This window comes from Hemicordylus capensis, chromosome 1 (genome assembly GCF_027244095.1).
Source record: "Hemicordylus capensis ecotype Gifberg chromosome 1, rHemCap1.1.pri, whole genome shotgun sequence".
Classification (NCBI taxonomy): Eukaryota; Metazoa; Chordata; class Lepidosauria; order Squamata; family Cordylidae; genus Hemicordylus; species Hemicordylus capensis.
The window spans coordinates 277073049-277092126 of record NC_069657.1 but is presented as its reverse complement, the minus strand read 5'-3'; the positions used below and the strand labels follow the sequence as shown (position 1 = coordinate 277092126).

Below are 19078 nucleotides of genomic sequence, written 5' to 3'. Positions count from 1 at the left end.
ACAAAGAAGGCGTTCTCTTAAATACCCAGGGCCTAAGCTGTTTAGGGCTTTATAAGTTATAACTAGCACTTTGTATTCTGCCCAGAAACCAATTGGCAACCAGTGTAGCTCCCTCAGCAAGGGAGTAATGTGGTCTCTCCGAGATGACCCAGAGACCAACCTGGCTGCTGCGTTCTGAACCAACTGAAGTTTCCGGACTACGTACAAAGGCAGCCCCACGTAGAGCGCATTACAGAAATCCAGTCTGGAGGTTACCAACAAATGTACCACTGTTTTGAGGTCATTGATCTCGAGAAACGGACGCAGCTGACGTATCAGCCGAAGCTGATAGAAAGCACCCCTGGCCACCGCCTCAACCTGAGAAACCAGGGAGAGGTGTGAATCCAGAGGTACTCCCAGACTGCGGAACTGTTCCTTTTGGGGAAGTGTGACCCCCATCTAGAACAGGTAGATCAAAATCGTTAAGTTTTCCTTAAACACACACACACTTTAAAGTTAGCTGGAAACTGCAGTTCTGGAGAGAGCCTGAAAACGCACCCTCAGTGGCTGATGAGATGGAAGCTGTATTTCCTGATTGTCTCTCATGTTGCTAGGGAAAATAACCCCTTTCTCCAGAAGGCAGAACTGGACACAGTTGCCAGTGCCTTAGTCATGCCGCAGCTGGATTACTGCAATGCGTTCTGCATGGGGCTGCCCTTGAAGAACATTCAGAAACTTCAGTTGGTGCAGAGTGCAGCTGCCAGGGTTCACTCTGGAACTGCTCGCTCGCAGCATATTACACCTATTTTGAAAGAGCTACACTGGCTGCCAATTTGTTTCTGGATCCAATTCAAGGTGCTGGTTATTACCTTTAAAGCCCTTCATGGTTTGGGCCCTGGATAGCTGAAGGACCACCTGCTCCCAAGGGTTTCTGCTCATCCAACAAGGTCGTCAGAGCGGCCTTTGCTCTGTATGCCAATGTTGAGAGAGGCTAAATTGTGTACGCGGGACGGGGCCTTTTCTGTCATTGCCCCCAGGCTCTGGAATGCTCTCCCAGTGAATGTCCACTCTTTGATATCTGTGGCGCTGCTTTTAAAAAACAATTAACGACCTTTTTATTTGTTCAGGCTTTTACCTCTCAGGAGCTGATGGGTCTCTCAGCTCTCCTGCTTCTGTTTATCTTTTTAATGGTGACTGTGTTTTTTGGTGTTTTATGGTTTTTAGTGTTTAACTGACTTTAAGGTTTTAAATGTGATTTTAATGAAATTTTATTGTATTTTAACTTTTGTAAATCGCCTTAGGATACATTATGAAAGGCGGTGTAAAAATGGAACAATCAATCAATTAATCAAATCAAATTAAATCCTGGCTTCTTTCTGTCTTTGCAAATGTTGTATTTTTAGAGCTGCGCTAATGTGCAGTATCGAGGGAACCATGATCACTGCTGCAAATTGTGTACTTTAAAAATATTGAGAAGTAGCTTCATTCAAAAAGTGAATTTCAGGTGGCTGTGAACCTATAATGTTGAAGAAGGGATCTCTCTCTCTCTCACACACACACACACACACTTTCAGGAAATCTTCTATGTGTGGATGAACTAATGGTTTCTTCCGTCTTTGCTGGCCATGAAGATTAGGGCAAAGGGTCTTCTACCTTGTCAGCTCAGTGATTCCATTCGTGGTGATGTTCCCAGTGATCCCGCCCCCCCATACTTCTGGACACTTTGACCTTCATCAGGTTGGCAGCTTTTTAAATCCTCCAGATGCTGCAACTGGCTAATTTTACCATGAAGCCTCCCCTAAAGCCAAATGTTTGTTTTGATTTGTTTTCCCCCTCCAGCAGTAAGTCCTGTGATGATCTGCATTTCTTAGGTATGTCATATGAACTGTTGATGGGAGGGGGACCTCCCACCACCCAGGCATGCCGATTACTGGGTGTTCATGCAAATCCAGCTCCTCTCCATTTCCCACCCACAGTAGCCCTGAAGCCATGCTGGGTCAGGCCCCCTGTCCAGCATGCTTTGAAGCTTAAGGCTCAGTAAGTTACTTTAACATAGCTAAGGCCCAAACTAAGTGTCCCAACAGGCCCTTTAAATGTGGAAAATATATTCCCTGGCTCTGCTGCTCCAAATCACTCTCCTCAAAGCATTTTTCCACCTGACAGGCTTTTAAATGTGGAAATACAAGTATTTAAAGCCCCATCAAGGGGAAAGCTGCTGTGGTGAGGCACCCTGGAACATGGAAATCAGCTGGGAAAGGGTTAAGTACCCCTTCTACCCAGGGTCTTTCCTTAAAACAAACAAACAAAAACCAACTTTATTTACTGTCCCATAATTGTCTTAGGGCATCTTACGGTAAAAAACAGAAGTTGTAGAAAAAACAGCAACTAAAGATACCAACATGTTTTTAAAAAGCTAGGGTGAACATGAAGGTCATCACCTGGTAGCTAAGAGAACATGGTGGTGCCAGTCAAGGCTCACCATGGAGACTACTCCATAGATGGGGTTCCACTTCCAAGGAGACCCTCTCCCTTGTGTTTCTTTTTAACAGAGGAGAAGTTACCACCACTTGTCTCACGGAGCATAAGACTCTAGTGTGCTGTGCCCCTACTTCTTTATATTAACTTCCACAACTATCCAAAGGTTTGCCCAAGTCTCACTTTAAAGGAAGACATGCTTAACACATTTACACAAAGTCAGCTTCAAAACAGTATATCCAGCATCCTTCTAAGGGAAATCGACCCATCTAGTATGGTTTAACATGTAATTTTGTTTAACAGATCAGAGAATACATTAAAAAAAACAAATTCTTACACTTTTGTTTCCTAGAGATCAGTTCTTGATTATTATTAAAGATGTTACCAATCCAAAATATTAACCCAAACAAATCTGGGCACTTTATGAAGAACACACATCTTTCCATATCTGAATATGATACAGACAGGTAATACTTCACCATGATTTTTTTGATTGATAAAAAGTATTAAATCTTGCTGCCAACTGTTTTTCCATTCCTAATTGTCCCTATCATGAGAAGCAACTTTTCCACATTTAAAAGGACTGTTAGGCTAACATTATATCATGTATTTATATAACACTTCATTTGCACCAAAGACACTGAGCTGTAAACTAGAAAATTCCTAGTTCAAATCATGTCTTCATCCTAAACTCACTAGCTGGTTTGGACAAATCATTATCTCTCATCAGCTCCACATCTGAAATATGGGTTTAATCAGGGCCTAAGTCATAGGGTAGTAGTGCACCTTGGCTCCTAAAGAGGTTTTGGGCCCAGCCCGCAGCCAGCGACCATAAACTGGATCAGTTCCTTCCCTTTACTTTGGGGTGAGTGGATGTTGCAGAGCATTCCCTTCCCTTCTTTGCCTCCTCCTCCACTTCTTTCAAAACTTGAGCTGTGAGAAGGGAGAGATAGTGCAGCCGTTGGCCTGAAGTACTACTGCCAATCATTGCTGCTGCCAGCATCATTTTTATAATTCTGCAACGGATGCCAGGAAGTCACAAGGCCTAAGAGTGGTTCTTGCAACTGGCGGCAAGAGAGAGACCAAACGGCCTTCTCTTCATACACTTGTTCATGCTCGCAAATCAATTTTGAAAAGGGGGGAGGTGTGGAGGAGAGAACAAGACATATCACACCAATGGTTTTCCCCGTGACACTCTATCAATGTGAAAGCTGGACTATGAAGCAGCAAGATAAATTTTGAACTTTGGTGCTGGAGAAGACTTTGGAGGATACCATGGACAGCCAGGAAAACAAACAAATGGATCATAGAAAAAAATCAATCCAGAATTTTCACTTGAAGCACAAATGACCAGGCTCAAACTATCATACTTTGGACACATTGTGCGAAAATCCAGCTCCCTTGAGAAATCCATAATGCTGGGGAAAGTTGAAGGAAAGCGAAGAAGAGGACAGCCAGCAGCAAGGTGGATGGCCTCGATTACGACAACAATGAATGCACACTGAGAAACCTTTAAGGTCAAGCTGAAGACAGATCATCCTGGAGAGAATCTATCTATGTGGTTGCTAAGAGCTGACACCGACTTGACAGCACCTAATCAATCAATCTTACAGGAATGTTGTTGCAATGCTGATGAAGATAATTTTGCAAGGTAAGGTTCAAATCCTCTCTGGTACTATATTGGACAGCAGCAATATAGGAAGATGCTGAAAGGCATCATCTCATACTGTGCGGGAGGAGTCAATGGTAAACCCCTTCTGTATTCTACCAAAGAAAACCACATGGCTCTGTGGTCACCAGGAGTCGAAATTTACTTGACGGCACACTTTACCTTTAAGGTATGCAAGGTAATTTGAATAGTCTTACATGCTATATATTATAATAATGATTTGAACCAAAAGCTCAAAGTCAACTGAAATAGCTGATCTTCCAATTAAACAAATATTAAACCACCTTTAGAATGGCATGAAACCCAACTTCCGGAAATGGCATGAAAGCAAATTATTTGATCTAAATAGTGCAAGGTAACATTTTTTTTTTTTGGCTGCTAAATGAATTACCCTTTGATGAGCTTCCTCTCAACCCTTAGCAGCACAAGGGACCTCAGGGACCACCCAGGTCTCTTGTTTACTTATCAGGTTCCTGGGTTGTTGATAATGGTTGAAGTATTTTCTCTCCCTGTAAATCTAGGTTTCCCCCCCAACAAAATGTAAGTACCTCAAAGCACTGAAGACCTCTCTAGTTCATAAATAGTAATCCTCCTGTATATCTAGGAAACTATCACTGTACATTCATGTCCTTTTATGTTCCTCATAGAATTAGAGAATGGTTCTGTATATATTAAACGCTGAAGTATTTTATAGCTGCAATCACAACTATGTTTGAATACCGTTAATGCCCTGATTGCAACACATAAGTAAAAATCACATCTTCTCAGGAAATCCTAGCACAAAACACAGTCATGAAAGGGAGAGGACAAGAGGAACACAGAGACTTCCCTTTCTGGTCCTATTTGAAACCTAGCAGAACTAGGATGCAGAGAGGAGAGGCTGAGGTGTCACCATGTCTCCAAGAGGCAAGCAGCACTACTAACCTGTCATTGCTTGCAACCCAAATGACTGGTTCAATTGAAACTAGGAGGTGCTGATCAAACTGCACTGGGACGGAGACCCTCTGTTTACAGTTTAGTTTTTATAGTGTGAGGCCATCAGTGTATTTAGAGCCCTTGGCACAGAGTGACATACAGTAACTGAATAGCCCTGAAACCCTTTAAATGGGACTTGTTGACTGGGCTTAAATTCAGTGGTTTAACAGAAAGCTCACAGAAACACAATTAAAACATTCAGATTTAGGAAAGATGCTGAGAATTGTTAGTTTTGGGGGATTAAAAATGATGAGCCTTTTAAAATACAATAACTTTTAATGAGAAGTTCCAGGTCCACAGAACATGAAAATGAGTAAATATGAGACAACAGATGGATGAACCAAAGAGACTGCCCATAGCAGAAGGTAACATAAGATAATCATTATAATAAACAAGAACATTACCTCATAAGCTGCCTGACTGATGCCAATTGGTTACCATGTCATTTTCTGATGTTAATATGGCTTCTCAGGGTAAAAAAAAAAGTATATTTAAGATAATATTTCTAGTGTTAAATATTTTAAGTTTGACTGATCCAGAGGTGGATTTGTTAACACTAAGACACATATCATCAGTGGAGGGTTGCCGCTAACTTGCATATCCAGTTGCATGCAAATAGCTTAATTTGAATACATTTTCATGAATATAGTAGCTGTAAAACCGCAGCTGGAGTTTATGGTATCTCTCTTCTGTGATATTGTTATTGTAGAACTGGTCAAGCCAAACATCATGCTTTAAAAGCTTAAATTTTCAGGTTTTTCTAGCAGTCAAGGTGATTAAACCCACCCTCCCACCCCCGCCTTGGCCTTTCCTTGCTCTAACAATTCTTTTATAACTTTTGTACTTTCTCCTTCATGTAAGCTGTAACCATGGACTTTACCTTCTAATACTGATGGAAATCTTTATCCATGTATATGGGCGAGCACATCAGAATTACATTAGTATATGGGTGAGCACATTAGTCCCCCCTGCCCCCCCAAACAGGAAATTCTCATGGAATTTAATGGTGCAACGGGGAAGTAACTTGCCTAGGGAGCAAGAGGTTGATGGTTCGAATCCCCACTGGTGTGTTTTTCCAGACTATGGGAGATACCTATATCGAGCAGCAGCGATATAGGAAGATGCTGAAAGGCATCATCTCATACTGCAGGATGTGGCACTTTTTGAAGACCTCCCCATCACCAAGAAACCCTCTGTGCCACCCAAAAAATGTCCCCGGGGCTGTGCAGCCTTGGAGACATTTTTGGGTGGCACAGAGGTCTTTCTGAGGAAAGAAAGGCCATTAAAAATAGCAATTTCTCTGCTGTGCTGTGCTGGTGCAGGTGGGAAATTCTGCTAGGTGGTTCTCTTGCTGCACCATTGCATCCTCCCCCCTCTTGTCAACCAGTGGAGATATATCACTATATCTTTATAGAGAGATATCTAGCTAGCTAGCTCTTCATCTGGCAAGGCAGACTGAATATTTGTCCTTAGAGACTTTCGGAGCTACATCCACAAATAAATCTAGATCATACTTGCTATCTAACTACCTTATTGAAGATGTTTTATAATGAAGAGGTTATATATATTCAAATGCTTGGGACCCCAAAGCTAAGGCATGTTGTTAGTTAGTAACCTTAAGTTAGTAACCTTAAATCCCCTGCTAACTTGGCAAAGAGGCACCTTTTAACGTGCTGATTCTCTTTATTTAGCAGGGGGAGAGTAACTGGCCCTGTGAGCCCTTTGGGGACAGGGAGCCATCTTGTTTATTTATTATTTCTCTGTGTAAACCGCCCTGAGCCATTTTTGAAGGGCAGTATAGAAATCGAATGAATAAATAAATAAATAAATAAATAAATGTAAGATTACTGATGTATATACAATGTTACATGTGTATGCAACGTTATGTGTATGTCACATACGCAGTGATGAGATGTTTATCCAAAATGTAGTATGTCAATGAAAGCTTGAAACATTACAGCTCTACCTAAGCTGTGTTTTTCCTTCATTGCTCTCCTCCTTCTGTACCAAAATGTTTGGGTTCAAGGGTCATGCTTGGACACAGATTTCTCATGTGAGCCAAAAGCAGCATAGGGCTTGGACAGTGTGCTGTCCTTTTTGTGGTAATCTCCTGTTGAGCAGATGTTAAACAGAGATCCATTCATTCATTCTCTGGCAGTATTTTAAAAGTGTAGTGATAACCTCAATGTCCAGCTGGCCTGCATTCCTTATCACAATAAAATGTGTTCTAATGTTCACAGTCATGCAAGATGCTTAGTTGATGCAAAGTTGGGCCGCTGGGCCCTGGATTACCACCATAGCTTACATTAGAAAGTTTAAAGCACTTTTGGGTGCTACATTTATGAACAATGCTCCAGCAAATTATCTTTCATCTTCCATGGTATAACCCAATGAAAGTGAGTAACAGGATTTCCCTTTGGATACTGCTAGTGTGTTTTGTCTGAAATCGGAAACAGTGACACCAATTCCCCCCCCCCTCTTCATTTCTAAAGCATACCAATTAGACACTCCCTATGTACAACCATTTTATCCAAACAGGAGAAATAACAGGTTAACTTGAGAGGCTGTGAAGACCCTCCCGAATCTACTCAACCCTCAAGAGATCAAACAGGAAGTTGACAGAGCAGAGCAGGTTATACTTGATGGATGTGTACACATAAATCACTTCCTCAAAGAGAAAATGTTCCATTTCACTCACTGGCAACCAACTGCAAAAGTTCTCATAGTCATACAACACCTCCCTCCCCACAAGGTTCCCCAACAAGGAGCATAGATTATGATCTGAAAGCTGCTGGGGCGAGTGGGGGGGGGGGGAGTAGGTAAAGTGTTAGTCAAATGGGAGAGTGGGTGGGGTTGAGCAGGCTGAGAAGGGGAAAAGTATGCAGAAGAAATTAATATTGGTTAACATACAGCAACACCAGGGTAAGATGACTAGCACAACCATCTCTTACATGTCCTGTCCTGCTCTGCAGAGGTGAGGCATGGAAAGACTGCAGCACCAACACAAGTCAAAAAGTAGATTGAGCTCCTAAATGCCTCTGAGTTCAGGCTATTCCTCATGGGCTTCATCTCCACCCTATGAGAGTGGAAGCCTTAAAGGGCCATCCTTCTGACCTGGAGTCTAGCACTCTTCCTCCTCTCTATCAGGTCCTGCCTAGCCAGTTGCCACCACTGGTATATATGAGGAGTACAAAAGTGTGGAAGGGCTCAGGCTCTGAGGGGTACAACTTCTGGGACTCCAGGTCTGGGGTTACTTCAGGCACTGGTCCAATGTTGGGGCCCGAGACTGAGACTAGTTCTGGACCTGCCTTCTCAGGATCAGACTCAGGTCGCTATTCAGAGAGGGGACCCTTACACTGCAGCCCCTGAGCTTATCAAAAAGGCATTGCCAAGGGTTGAGGAACCTTCGGCAATGATGTGGACTGCATCATGGGTGAGCTGGAAGGGAAGAACAGAGAGCTTGGAAGACAGGCAAGCTCACCTTCTGCTAGCGTCCGGTTTCTAGGCTTTCTGCAGCTATCCTCAACACAGCCCATGTCATTGCTGGGGGTCCCTTGACTCTCATATGTTTAAATCCCTTGCTAACCCCCTTTTCAGCAGGCTCAGGGGGCTGCAGTGTCACTTATAATTGCTTGCACTAACTCAAGCCATGCCTCAGTGGTGATACACTCAGCAGTTTCACTCCTGCTGGGATGCTCTAGATCACAGGCAGAATTTCTTAATGCTTGCGGCGTTTTTTCTACAGACAAACTCCAAGTGTGTTCAGTACAGGGTCTGAGTGGACTCTCAGGTACAACATCCCTTTTGTTTTATAATGCCTAAGAGCCAATTAGGAGGAGTGGGGCTGTGCTAAGAGTGTGCCCATTCTGATGTCACTGAAGGAATGTGGAGGGGGCAATTTACTTGATTAAAGGACATCCTGACAGTGTTGGAGTGTCTTTCAATGACGCCATCTTCAGAGGATGGCCGCGTTCTTGGCACACCCCTGTCCTCCTCATGTGAGCCACCAGATGCTCATCCAAAAGTCTTATTTCTGTACCTGAGCAGATGCTGACTTTCAGCTAATTGAATGGTTATATATGGTAGTGCCTGCCACAATTTCATATCAAGGAAGTACCTATGTAATTTAGACTCTTGGGGAGAAAGAGATAGTCTACTGGGTAGACAAGAACAAGAAGTTCAAATTGTCCCATCAGAGGACTTCATTTTGGTGAGTCTGTTAGGCTGCTTAATACATTACTACAGTGGCGTGGTTAATGCTTGAAAGTGAGCCAGCGTGGTATAGTGGTTAGAGTGCTGGACTAGGACCGGGGAGACCCGAGTTCAAATCCCCATTCAGCCATAAAACTAGCTGGGTGACTCTGGGCCAGTCACTTCTCTCTCAGCCTAACCTACTTCACAGGGTTGTTGTGAAAGAGAAACTCAAGTATGTAGTACACCGCTCTGGGCTCCTTGGAGGAAGAGCGGGATATAAATGTAAAAATAAATAAATAAAATAAATAAAGTGTTTCCTTTCACATCCAGGGGCTCCATGTCATTCTCTACTGTATGGGGGACCACCACAAAGAGAAGCATGAAGAGTATGGGAGGGAAAGTCTCTGTGCCAGTGCCGTGCTTTCCTGAATGAAGAGTGAAATGGGAACTTCAAAGAGAGAGAGAGAGAGAGAGAGAGAGAAAATATAGACAGATAGCCTATATACAATCAGCATTGTGAACTGTCATAGCAATGGGACTAAAACCATGTTGCCTGCGGTGGGGGTTGTATTACTGACCCAGGCTCCAGTACCACCTTAATCTGGACCTACAGTAGATTAACCTGGCCAGCTAGCTCAAGCAGCTTTTAGCATTTCCCCCATATTACCTTATGTTCTTTCCACTGCTATACCTCCCTTCTTAATTCTGAGTAATGTAAATTTCATATTCACATAACTATTAGTTTTTCCTTCCAACAGAAGCATGCCTATGCTGGCAACTCATGAGCTACATTTTTCGCTCTACTCCATTTATAACAGCTGCATTTCCCCCGACCTTCACCCCCCGTCCATAATGGAAATGCTGACAGATCCCTCCTTGCAACAGCATTAGCAAAGACTGTTCTAATAAAGTGTGTGTTTCAGTATGGATGTACACAATAAATTGCTATTCAAAGCCCAGGCCATGTCATTTCCTTCCCTAAAGTGTAGAGAATATAAGAGTGCCTTTGTGCTCAAGACAAGCAGCAATTTGACTCCCTTCATTGTGTGGGTAAGTCAAAAATCTTTAATCAGTCTCCTGCTCTAGCCTTCCTTCTTAGCATTAATGCCAACAGTTGCTGTAGCTTTGAGGTTCAGACAAGTCAATCCAGAGTGCTACATATTTCTCACACTTGGTCAACTGGAGCTTCTAAATTCCCCCTCCCCCCTTTAACTTCTCACATAATCGTGCAAAGTAATTGCACAAATGTGTGCACTTGCGCGCTCTCTCTCTCTCTCTCTATATATATATATAGAGAGAGAGAGAGAGAGAGAGAGAGACCTTTAAAAAGCTCCTTTAAAAAAAACAGAAATACATTTAGAAGCATGTAATGTTTAGCTGGAGGCCAGCTGGGTATGTTTCTGATTATGTGAGTGACCCTCACCCTGAAATCCTTTTGTAGAAGTGCCTTTATCCTAGACAACCTACTGACTAGCAAATGATCTAACAGATTTCACAGCACATAAATTAATAGTTAATACAGTATCCCAAATTTGGTCTCTGTAATTACAAAATCAGTGAAACATTCCATTTGCAATGGTGGAAATCAAACATCCATAAACATACCTAAAACTAGGTTATATGGAAAATTGTTTTATTATTAACTTATTTGACAAGAGTGGCCAAATTGTTAGGACTGAGAGCTATTTAACTCTTTTTCATGGCTACCCTAAAGAGAAATCAGGAAGATTTCTTTCTTTCTTTATCCTTAAGCTGGAAACATAATAGTCAAACTTCTTTAAAAAAACAAACCCATATCTTGTTTGCGGACTTCTTGTTGAAAAGCATCCTCTATAATAAAGAGCTAAAGCGTGATCCCATGTCATTTCTTGGCTCGTGTCTTTTTTGGCCATTCTGGGCATGCGCGGAGCGCATGCCCAGAACGACCATGAAACATACGGCTGCCCAGACACGGGCGACCATGTTCAGCAACAGCAGGGGGACCGGGAGGACACAGGCAGCAGCGGGGGAACCGGGAGGGCTGAGGCGGCAGCGGGGGAACCAGGAGAGCAGCGGGGAACAAAAAAAAGCCGGGGAGAAAATAAAAGAGTTAAAATAAGGGCCCGCAGGGGGAACTAGGAGAGCAGAGATGGCAATGGCGGGAAGCGGCAAAGCGGAAATCGGGGAGAACTGTGGGCGGCGGCGGCGGAACTCTCCGCCCGGCCGCCCGACAAACAAAAGGGCGGCAAGATCCCTCGCTGCCCGCTTCAATTCAACACGATGGCGCCTCCCTGTTAAAGAAATCGGGTGGCAGAATACTTCCCTGCCGCCCCCTTGAAGGCCCCTGCTGCTGCCGCCCCCTTTCGCCCCCTTAAATCTTGCCCCGGACCGACCGCGCTCTCTACAAACGGGCGGGCGGCACGGCAAGATACTCCCGCCCGCCCGCCCCCTTCCCTGCCATCTGTCTGCTCTGCAAAAGTGTTTTGGAAGGAAGCCTTCTGCGCGTGCGATTTCTTTAACAGGGAGGCGCCATCGTGTTGAATTGAAGCGGGCGGCGAGGGATCCTGCTGCCCAGATTTTTTCAATAATTACGGTCACTAAAGTGGAAAGCGCGGGAGGGGTAAGTAACCCCCCCTGCCCTAAATAGAACCCCCCACCCCAGTGCCAAACCAAAACCACCCCAAGTCCAGGGAACTGGGCCCGCTGGCAGCCCAAGGTGAGGCCGAGAGCAGCACCCCCCCCACTAGAGCCTGTTGTTAAAACGGGCTTACAAATACTAGTTATATATAAAATATTCTAAACTAAACGTTTAATTGAATTCTACAACTTTTCCTATTGTGTACTATCATCACATGTACTTCATCCAACTTACTTCACAGAAGCTCCATTGACTTTAGTAGAACTAACTCTTGATCAACAGGTGTTAATGTAGGCCAATTGTTATATCATGGATAGTGCAAAACTCTAAACTTGATTTATGGTTCTTGACTGTGTACAAGGAAATACCTATCTGAGTATTTTCTGGATAAGCTAAATATTAAACCATTGCATACTCATCATCATCATCATCATCATCACCATCATCACTACTACTTCTTATACCACTTTTCAACAAAATTTTCTCAAAGCAGTTTACATAGCAAAAGGAAATGAAATTATTCCTTGTCCAAAAAGGACCTACAACCTAAAAAGAAACACAATGGACATATCAGAAAAAGCCACTGGAGGAACAAAATGACCCCTTACTTGCTTATGCATAGGCCTGGTTCATACGTAATGGGAAACCAGAGATCCTTTCACCTCCAGTTCCCAAACCTGAACATACAAACCAAGGGAAATGGATCTTGCGGTGGGTGGGGGGAGCAATCCACAGTTTCCCTTGCCACACTTCACTCTGAACCTTCAGTCAGAGTGGAATTTTGCCTCCACAAACTCCATTTCTGCAGCACCAGCGTTACATACAAATGCTGGCACCACAGTTTGGGCTCCATGGAGCTGGAGCTGAGGGAGGAAGCTCCTCCCTCACTCTGGCCTGATTGGCTGTGCAGGCTGTCTTGCGATGAAGGGAAGAGAGCTGGTCTGTGGTAGCAAGCATGACTTTTCCCCTTAGCTAAGCAGGGTCCACCCTGGTTGCATATGAAAGGGAGACTAGAAGTGTGAGCACTGTAAGATATTCCCCTCAGGGGATGGAGCCGCTCTGGGAAGAGCAGAAGGTTCCAAGTTACTTCCCTGGCAGCATCTCCAAGATAGGACAAGATTTATTTATTTTTATAGGACAAGATTTTTTTAATTGAACCAACAAACTACCAAAGCATACAGTAAGATAGGGCTGAGAGAGATTCCTGCCTGCAACCTTGAAGAAGCTGCTGCCAGTCTGTGTAGACAATACTGAGCATTAGTCTGACTCAGTATATGGCAGCTTCCTATGTTCCTAAGGAAGCCCGCACAGCCAGCTCCCCTACCTGTCTGCAGTCTTGCTAACTGCGAAGAGACTGCTCTCCCGAACATACTAACACAGACAGGAGAGTGGCAGGGGGGCAGGGAACCAGGGAACCAAAGGTCCATTGGAACCACAGGTTTACGTTACATATGACCTGGGCCATAATCGCATAGCTAATGTTTAACAGAGAACACCTATCTGATAACAGAGAGTTGTACATTCTCATTTATCAGATAGGTATTCTTTATTAAACTACGTGAGTTGAGAAATACTGAAGGCATCATTTATACATTATCTGAAGTAGTACAATTCCTTTTTCCTTTGCAGGTGTTCTCACACTGTTCCTAGCAATGCCTACATTTTCTGTCTCCATTATTAGGGTAGGTCAAGTAATGCACTGGTGGCATACATCCTTATTGTGGCAAGAGCTGGCAGCACAGTACACAACCGTGTGATCTGCCTTGACCACATGGGTGGAAGATACAGATGATGCCAGGAATACTGGAGGAGGATGCAGCAACCACATTACTCCAGATAGCATGAACTGTGATTTAAATGGTGCCCCCCAAAGTGATATCGATATCGATATATCAATTTTTGCTTTGTTTTTGGTAGCTGGATGGACATATGGATGTATAGTGGGAGTCACTCTGAGATGCTTAAGTATCTAGTTAGTAGAAGTAGTTACTGGGGAAAATTATGCAAGTTTGCTTCTATATTTGAGGAATGTTTTAATTGCTCTGGATGGTATCCATAGAGCCCCTTGCAAGGCACTTCTGCTTATATGAGGGTTTTGTTTTGTTTTGTTTTGTTATAGTTTCTACCCGTTCTTTTGCCCAAACAGTTGCTGTCTCCCATGTCACCTCCTACACCATTCCAGAAGGTCCCTTGACTTGCAGGAGGCACAAGGAGGAGTCATCGGAAGGGAGAGGTGGGGAAGCTTCTTGTGCCAGTGGGTCTCCGGTCTCTGGAAGCCACCCAAGTATTTTTCTTGCCATTGACCCTCTCATAGACCAGGACAATATCATATTCTGCATTCCTGCTAATGCACTTGATTATTTATTATTGCATTGCTTGCTTACAGGAACATGAAAGTCATATACTACTGTATATTAGGATTAGTGTGTGTGTGGGAGAGAAATAATATTCTGTAAGAGCAGCTAGTAAATGCAAACGCTGTCTTTCATGGATAATTTTACAAAGATTGCTGATATACTTATAAAAGGGAATTCCTGATTTAAAGGGGTTATTTTCAGTGACAGCTGGGTGCCTTCAGAAAACTGTTTGTCCCCTGCTGTCTGTGTCTGTCTCTTCCTTTCCATTCTGCTTGCCCCTCCCTATCAAGCAAACTCCTGAGGCTGTTTAAGACACTCACCTCACATGCCGATTTGTACCTTGGATTTAAGCCAAAGGCAAACCTTACTAGTCTGTGCAAAGCACATCAGCCCTCTGGAGTTCCATAGTGGCCTTCACTCTGTTATTTCTGGAGACATAGATGGGGCAGCTGCACTGGAGCTGTCATGGAGATTGGATGCATATGATTTACCAGTGGCCATTCCTGGCTTCCTGTAGCTCAGAGATTTTTTTGGGGGGACTACACGTTCTGTCAGCCGTTAACATAGAAAGTAGTGAAGAGGAGGGGGGTGGTACTGGCAAAGGAGAATCTGCTTTCTTCTGCAACCCTTCCTGGACTGTTTCCCTCCATTTGTCCAACTAACTTGTTTCAGAATTTGCAGCTGCGGGGAAAGTGCCAAGGAGGGTGGGGGGGGGGGAGCAGCAGAGGGAAATGGGTGTGTGCGAGAAGTAACCTCCTCCTCCTACCCACTGCTTCTGTCATAAAAATCCCATCTGCCCACCCCACTGCTGCTTTACACATTGGCATAAAACATAGGATTGAATATTCCCTATTTGCCTCTGCCTTTGAATTTCCTATTAGATCTTGTCTATTTACATTTCGGCAGGACTATACATTTGTTTTGGAAGAAATCTACATGCAAGTTAGCTCAGTTAATTATACTGGGAATATCAGACTCAAATGCATTAGAAAACCATCTTCCTGACCAGTTCATCAACAGTAATCTACATCAGCCTTTTCTTTTTGTTCCTGCATATAGAACATGTTAAATATATCAAATAACTGGTGGCGGGATGGGGGCTCTTTAAGATCCATTAGTGGCTGGTTCTCGTACTTGGAAGATTTGCTAGATTTCATTTACCGAGAAATCCAATTTATTTTGCTAGATGCAAACATAATTACTACTCTCCTTTATGTCTACTTTGTTTTAATCACTGACAATGTATTAGGAATCCACATAGACTGCAGCTTACACAAAAGGCAGTGTACGTTCATAGTATCATATTACATGTCTCTGTGGAAATGACATTTGCAGTAATGTTCTGTATCATAAAACTGCAACATTCTAATTCCCATAAGTCTTCAGCTCATTAAACACAGTTGCTGGATCCAGTGGTTAAAACCGATTGTTTGAGACAGACAAATAGAAGTGCTCTTGGGGCCAGCCAAAAAAGAGGGGATTTGTGAAGGAGGTGTTGCAGCCAATCCTTCAATCCCCACCCCACCCCTTGGTGAAACTGAAGGGTGTATTTGAATTAATGTTCAAAATAATCAATAGCCAATCAAAGGCAGCCAATCCTTCTCCCGCACGCCATGGTGAAATTGAAGGGTGCTTTCTGAATTAATTAATGAATTAATGTTCAAAATAATTTGACTTCAGTTTATCAGAATTCAGTTACTTTGAACTGCATTCAAACTCACATGCTTATTAGCAATACTGGGCAGTATCCAGATTAATTAGTCATGACTAAGCACCATTGAAATCAATAAGACAAGGAAGTCATAACTAACCGGTGTCCCATTGATTTCAGTGAGTGAGTTCACATGATTGCCCGGCAAGTAAATGGGAGAGAACTGATGGGTCCCAGAAATGTACAGTTTGCACCTGCACCTCCATGGTCATGTTGCATGAACCTGCCCAGTACAGGTTCCCAAGTCCTCTGCCCCACATTTGCCTGACTTCTGTAATCGAGATTTGAAATTAGGCAGAGAATGTCAGATGAAAGTTGGGTAGAGGACTCAGGAACCGATGGTGCTAACAGCTGTTTGTGTAGTAGGTGGGGGAAAGCTGAGAATAAACCCTGGAGTGGAATCACTTTGCAGCCTAGGAATCCCAGGATATGTGATCACCTGTGGCCCTCATGGCTCACCACATAGGACAACAGCACATAGCAGGTTGCCCAGGCTACAAATTATGCGACTATAGTAGTAGTGGCTGAATATATAAATTATAGCCATAATCCCATTATTTATTTATTTTTATTTTTACATTTATATCCCGCTCTTCCTCCAAGGAGCTCAGAGCGGTGTACTACATACTTGAGTTTCTCTTTCACAACAACCCTGTGAAGTAGGTTAGGCTGAGAGAGAAGTGACATCATTAAATGGATATAGGAGAAGAAACAACAACAACAATTATAATGCCACACAATACACCAGATATAACTGTAGTCGAGAAGAAAGAAAAACAAGTTAAAATAATTGACATATCAATACCAGGAGATAGCAGAATAGAAGAAAAAGAAATGCAAAAAAATCACAAAATAGAAAGATCTACAAATTGAAACTGAAAGGCTGTGGCAGAAGAAGACCAAAGTAATCCCAGTGTAATTGGCGCCCTGGGTGCAGTTCCAAAAGACCTTGAAGAGCACCTCAACACCATAGGGGCCACAGAAATCACCATCAGCCAATTACAAAAAGCAACTTTACTTGGAACAGCCTATATTCTGCGACAATATCTATAATAACAGCAACAACATTGATAATAAAATTCAGCCATCCCAGGTCCTTGGGAAGGACTCGATGTCTGGATAAAACAACCAGTCAATAACACCTATCTGACTGTGTAAATAAATATAATAATAAATTTATTTTATTTTGTTTTGTTTTAAGTATTGGGATTTTTGTAATCTGGTGATTTGTAGCATATATCTAGGAGCTTCATGAGACTGTTTGCATCTGTTCTATTAATGACTCTAGTGACACAATGGCCAGGTATAGCCATCATGCTAAACACCATCATTAAACTGTGATGTAGGGTTACTAGCACAAGCTTTGGGCCTGTGTACCCACTTCCTCTTTCATGTATGAGGGAAGGAAATTCGCAACTTCCATTTCACTTCCATAGATATATGACTGATTTGTCATCACTTCTATCCAGGATGCTGGGTTTGTGACTAGTTTGTTCTAGTCACAGTTTGTGAACACTCCAGGATAGCAAAGCAGGCTTGTTCTAGAAACTGTGGCTAGAACAAGCCAACATTTGGTGAATTTGTACACAAAATGAAAGTTTAAGTCATCAAGAGAGCTGCAAATTTCCTCCCTTCATACACAAAGGGGTGGGGACTACTCGCGAGCCCAAAGTTTATGCTAGTAATCTTAAACCATGGTTTAATTATTGTTTAGCATTATGTCTGAACTTGCCTAGAGTTCTTTTCCATAATTCCATATACAGGTGAAACTCGGAAAATTAGAATATCGTGCAAAAGTCCATTAATTTCAGTAATGCAAATTAAAAGGTGAAACTGATATATGAGACAGACGCATTTCATGCAAAGCGAGATAAGTCAAGCCTTAACTTGTTATAATTGTGATGATCATGGCATACAGCTCATGAAAACCCCAAATCCACAATCTCAGAAAATTAGAATATTACATGGAACCAATAAGACAAGGATTGAAGACAAGAACAATATCGGACCTCTGAAAAGTATACAGTGTCCTGTGCTTGATTGGCCAGCAAACTCGCCTGACCTGACCCCATAGAGAATCTATGGGGCATTGCCAAGAGAAGGATGAGAGACATGAGAAAAAACAATGCAGAATTGCTGAAGGCCGCTAATGAAGCATCCTGGTCTTCCATAATACCTCATCAGTGCCACAGACTGATAGCATCCATGCCACGCCGCATTGAGGCAGTAATTGCTGCAAAAGGGACCCAAACCAAGTACTGAATACATATGCATGCTTATACTTTTCAGAGGTCCGATATTGTTCTATTCTTCAATCCTTGTCTTCTTGGTTCCATGTAATATTCTAATTTTCTGGGATTGTGGATTTGGGGTTTTCATGAGCTGTACGCCATGATCATCACAATTATAACAAATTCAGGCTTGACTTATCTCGCTTTGCATGTAATGCGTCTGTCTCATATATCAGTTTCACCTTTTAATTTGCATTACTGAAATTAATGGACTTTTGCATGATATTCTAATTTTCCGAGTTTCACCTGTAAGAGCCCCTGGTGGCGCAGTGGTAAAAACTGCCGCCCTGTAACCAGAAGGTTGCAAGTTCAATCCTGACCAGGGGCTCAAGGATGACTCAGCCTTCCATCCTTCCAAGGTCGGTAAAATGAGTACCCAGAAATGTTGGGGGCAATATGCTAAATCATTGTAAACTGCTTAGAGAGCTCCGGCTATAGAGCGGTATATAAATGTAAGTGCTATTGCTAAGTGCTATTCCTGGTGCCTCTGGGAAGCGTAGCTGAAACGATAACTCATATCTAATTTAATCTCCACCGTATGTGAAGTCTATTGCTTCTATTCACACCGAAGAATCCTACTTCAGAAGCAAACTGAGTGCATCTTTGAATAATTTCCACTATTTAAAAACCTACTTTTTTATTATAAAAGATGAATTGAAGCATAGTTTCTAAAGAATAACAAAAATATTCTGGTGCTTATAAGCTTATTCCTCAAAGTATTTCTTAAACTTGTACCCTCAGGAAAGCAACTTTTGTTTAGTTATTGCTGACTGATGCACATTGTTAACTTGTAAACCAAACTTTTGTATT

At 42.8% G+C, this 19078-nt stretch overlaps 1 long non-coding RNA gene across 1 annotated transcript in view; it reads left to right on the top strand.

The window, feature by feature from the left end:
• The first annotated feature begins 3672 nt into the window (after nucleotides 1-3672).
• LOC128340404 (uncharacterized) overlaps nucleotides 3673-19078 on the top strand; it is a 95142-nt gene continuing 79736 nt past the window's right edge. The window contains exon 1 of the long non-coding RNA XR_008313690.1: nucleotides 3673-4105. This is a non-coding gene — a long non-coding RNA (uncharacterized LOC128340404). The remainder of the gene's footprint in view (nucleotides 4106-19078) is intronic.